Source organism: Macrotis lagotis, chromosome 1 (genome assembly GCF_037893015.1).
Source record: "Macrotis lagotis isolate mMagLag1 chromosome 1, bilby.v1.9.chrom.fasta, whole genome shotgun sequence".
NCBI classification, from domain to species: Eukaryota; Metazoa; Chordata; class Mammalia; order Peramelemorphia; family Peramelidae; genus Macrotis; species Macrotis lagotis.
In genome coordinates this window covers 921,144,840-921,150,001 of record NC_133658.1, presented here as the reverse complement: position 1 = coordinate 921,150,001, position 5,162 = coordinate 921,144,840, and positions in this window count along the sequence as shown.

The following is a 5,162-nucleotide window of genomic DNA, read 5'->3' as shown; positions in this document are numbered from 1 at the left end:
TGAGTTATTATGCTTGAATTCACAGATTTATCCCAGAAGGGGTTCATGATTTCTCATATTTCCCTTACGACAATTCAAAGTAATCACATGTTAAATCCAAGCCTTAACATTACAGTATTCAAATAAGTTATATGTTGACAAAAGGGAAACAAACACTGCAAATATAATTTATTTGAAGGTACAAAAGAACAGCACATAAGTTATAAATTATTATTTGTAAATTCTAATATATATATATAAAATGAAAATATTAATTTTACATTGAACATAAGATTCATATTTAAACATCTCATTCTCCTTAGAACAAAAGCAAAATGCTCTAAATGCCAGGCAATGTTAATATATTTTCTTATTGTCAAATAACAGATGTTACGTAGATTTTACTTATGGTCATATCTATCTATCTATTTATCTACACACGCACACACACACACACACACACACACACACACACACACATATATATATATATATTCCCTTCCATAAACATGTGATAAAAGATAAAAATTATTACACTCTTTCTTCCTTTACCTACAAAAGATCTTGTGAGACTGTTGACAATGTATTATCAATATCGATTTAACATCAAAACAAATCAGATTATAAAATTTAGTATAATATTTATCTTTACCAAAAGAAATCAGTGAATATGTTATATATGATTCAATAGTTCCAAATTTCTATCAGTTTTTAGCACAGGCTTAAATAAAGGATGAAATCTGAATGCCCTAGTCCCAAAAAAGTTACCTTCTTATTTTTTTCTCTTAATGTATTGACCATGAGGCTTCCCAATCAATCTGCCCCTCCCCCCCAAGGGTGAGGCTTTCTCATCCCACCTCATAATATCTTTAGGGAATAGGGCTTGGAATTGAAAGCATGATTGTTGTCCACCCCTCCACCCCCCCCCGAAGCAGAAAAAAAATTCTGCAGGTCCCCTATTCTACAACAAGTTTTGGGGGGACTTAGCATACCTCCAGCAAAGCATACATTCCATCTGAGACATATGTTTGGCTTTCACAGTTCTAAAAAGAAAGATTTCCCTTTCCCCACCCTCCTGCCTCTTCAGAGGATGGGGGTGACAGAGAACGAGAGGGAGCATTTCAGAGAGAGAGATAGAGAGAGATTTATAGCCAAAGAAAATTTCCAGGAGGTCAAGTGTTTTGTTTTAGTTAAATCTTATTCCTTACAAAGAACAAGCACCCAGGTTGGAAGGGGGTGGGGAACAGATTCTTTGGTACCAAGTTTTCCCATATTTTAATTTTCCTAGAATTCTAGAGAGGTAAACATGACAATAGGAAATATAACAAAAGTTCTTCCAAAACAACCCTCACTCCACAGTGGGGCATAAACCAAACTCAGCACTGCCATCACTGCTCAGTCTGAACAGAACACAGGGCAGGGCCACACAATAGCTATGTGGAACACCACATGGGATTGCCTGTGAGTCACATCTGATGCCATGTCTTAACTGACTCCCCACACAACTCAAACATTTTTCACTTTCCTGGGCCAAAAAAAAGGAAAGACAAGAGGAAGGCTAGAGGTCCAATAATTATCCTACCTTTCTAAAAATCTAGCATTCAATAAAAAGAGGTATCCTTCTCACCAGTGGAGCTACATCCAATTTCCCAGGTTTGGGCAAAAATTTCTTCATACCTGACTGGCCATTATATATAGCTGCTGGCTTATTTGAGTTAGATTGCAATTTGGACGCAATGAAGAAGAATGTCAGTGAAAAGCAATGTTGGCATTGGAAAAAAGGGACCTAAATCTGGTCCATTGCTTATTTTCCCACAGTTAAAATGTACGTGACTGAAATCCCCAAAGACCACCATTCTTAGGGGCAGAAGATCTGGACTGACATACTGACTCTTCACCATCTTGCCTTGGTCATGTCAGATAGGGCCTTTCATCTTTGTCATTATTAAAGGGTTTTCATCTTAATTTACAAATTTGATACAATCAAATAAATATTTGAAAACAAATAATAGTATTATTAACAGCAACTATTTGTATGATAATGGCAGGTAGTGCAGTGGATAGTATACCTCTTCTTAACTCAGAAAAATTCCTCCTGTTCAAATCAGAACTCAGACACTTTCCAGTGGTATGACCATGGACAGGTCATTTGACCCTGGTTGCCTCAAATCCAAATCCCCAAAATGTTTTGGACAAGAAAGTGGCAAATCTCTGGAATATATTTGTCTAGAAAACCCTAAATAGGGTCAGAACAAATTTAAAATGACTGAGCAATAATAATTATATTTGATAGTTAATTAATAATGATCGATATTATCGAAGACCTCCAATAGGGCCATGAAAAGTTGGATAAAGCTAAAAACAAGTGAGTAATAGTAGAATAGTGCTTTCTCTGTGATAGACATGTTGTTAAGTGCTTAAATATGACATTATTACATTTTATTTTTTGACATCTAATTTTAAAAAAAATTTTAATGAATTATATGATTTTAACTTATTTCATTCAAGAATTTATTTCTATTATCTGACATTGATTTATTCATTTCACAATTGCTAAATAATATAAAGATCCTTTTGATATTTCCATTCTCCTCTTTTGAAAAGTCCAAATCACTAGGATTGTGACATATTCAAAACCTACTTTCTATAAACTTTCTATACGTGATCAATCTCTTTCATCTATCTGGAAATCCTCAAAAACTATCAATTTCAGATTATATGAGATTGAATCTATGGATCCATGCACTGCTTCAAAGATTGCATAGATTCAGTAATTCAGTGCAGTAAACCAGCCTCTTATGAAAAGATTAGCAATCATAATAACCAGAAATGGCAACAACAACTAGATTAAACATATAGATTTTTACACTCTTGATTTTAGTCAACTTTTATCTGTGATGGTCACGGTGAAGAATTTGGGAAGGGCCAAAAGATACAAGAACCAGTGGGAATGTCTGGGAACATTTGAAAGTGCATCATCCAAGGGTTATTGCTAATTCTTGTGGGACTTTTCTTGATTCACAAAAATAATGGAGTAAAATGACATTTTCTTCTCCATCTCATTTTACAGATGAAATACCATTTGGAAACTGGATTACATGACTCTTCCATGGTCACACATTCATTGTTAGAGCCCACCCAATTGAAGGACATTTACTTGATTTCCAATTCTTTGCCTCCACAGACAGGGCTGCTATGAATATTTTTGTACAAGTGATGGTTTTACTCTTTTTCATCATCTTTTCAGGGTATAGACCCAGTAGTGGTGTTGCTGGATCAAAGGGTATGCACATTTTTGTTTCCCTTTGGGCATAGTCAAATTTTCTATACCTATGTAAACACATGTCAAAAGAAAGCAAGAAAAATGAACATTATTAGTATCATTTTTTAACTTCTAATATCAAAAGATCTTAGGTCAGTTTCTATTTGCTATTTCCTTTCTAGGTGTACACAAGCTCAAAGAGACTCTGTGATCCTATCTAAAAAATGAGGAGAATGGAACTATAAAATGATATGGTCTCTGTGGCTTTTTTTTTCCTTAAATATTCATATCCTTTTCCCCTTAAATACTCATATCCTTTTTTCCTTAAATACACATATCCTTCTGATATGAGACTCAACTTTCACATATGAATGAGATCTTGATATACGTAATTCCAAAACACCTAATTAATTGACCACTCTGACTATGGTTTCTGGATGGTACTGTCCTGGAGTCAGGAAGACTCACGAACTGAGTTTAAATCTGGTCTCAGAAACTAGTTCTGTGATCCTAGGCAAGTCTCAGTTTCTTTACCTGGAAAATGATCTGGAAAAGGAAATGTCAATCCACTTCAGCATCCTTGTCAATAAAACATCCAGTGGGGTCTCAATGAGTCATAAAAAGCTGAAATACTTAAACATGAACATCTCAGAGGTTGCTTTTCAAAGAACATCCATTGATAACCCCACCGAAGTACAAGAGATGAGTCCAATCCAGTCATGCTGCTTCATGGAATAACCATTTGGATTGACCCAAGCAATCCAGATAATTCTAATGATGATCAGGAAAAGTGACCACTTAAAGGTCAAAAGATGGAAGATAGTATTATAAGCAGAAGTGAATACAAAACTGTTGAATGAAGGAAGGAACAGCTGCTAGGTCTGGGCAGACTCCAGTCCTAGGTAGTGGGAGAGCAAGTCTTTTTATAAATTATGGGATAACTGTAAAAAAGATCAAAAGAAATGTAATAAACTGGGAAACAATCTTTAGAACTGTTTCTGACAAAGGACTCATTTGTAAAATATACAGAGATCTGAGTCAATTTTTTTTAAAAAAGTCATTCTCCAATTGACAAACAGTCAAAGAATATGCAAATACAATTTACAGATGAGGAGATCAAATTACTAAGTCATATGAAAAATTGCTCTAAATCATTACTTATTAGAAAAATGAAAATTAAAGCATTTATGAGGTACCACCTCACACCTCTCATACTGGCCAACATGTCCAAAAAGGATAATTATCATTTTTGGAAGAGTTGTGGGAAATTTGGTATACTAGTGCATTGTTGGTGGATCTGTGAACTTGGATGAGTTTCTGGAGAGCAATTTGGAATTATGACCAAAGGACAACAAAAATGTGCATATCCTTTGATCCAGCAATAACAGTACTGGGTCTAAATCCTGAAGAGATGATGAAAAAGGGTAAAAACAACAGTTGTACAAAAATATTCATAGCAGCCCTGTTTGAGGTTGCAAAGAATTGGAAATCAAGTTAATGTCCTTCAATTGGGGAATGGATTAGCAAACTGTGGTATATGTATGTCATGGAACATTTTTGTTCTATTAGAAACCAGGAGGGATGGGAATTCAGGATGGATTTGCCTGAACTGATGCTGAGAGAGATGAGCAGAACCAGAAAAACATTGTACACCCTAACATGGGGTCAATGATCAACCTTGATGGATTCACTCATTCCATCAGTGCAAAAATCAGGGACAATTTGGGGCTGTCTGCAATGAAAATACCATTTATATCCAGAGAAAGAACTGTGGAGTTTGAACAAAGACCAAGGACTATTACCTTTATTTCAGAAAAAAGAACTGATATTTTATTGTCTGATCATGCTATCCCTTATACTTTAGGTTTCTTCATTCTCTCATCATTCTATATGAATCAATGTAAACCAGGGAAAAAATGTA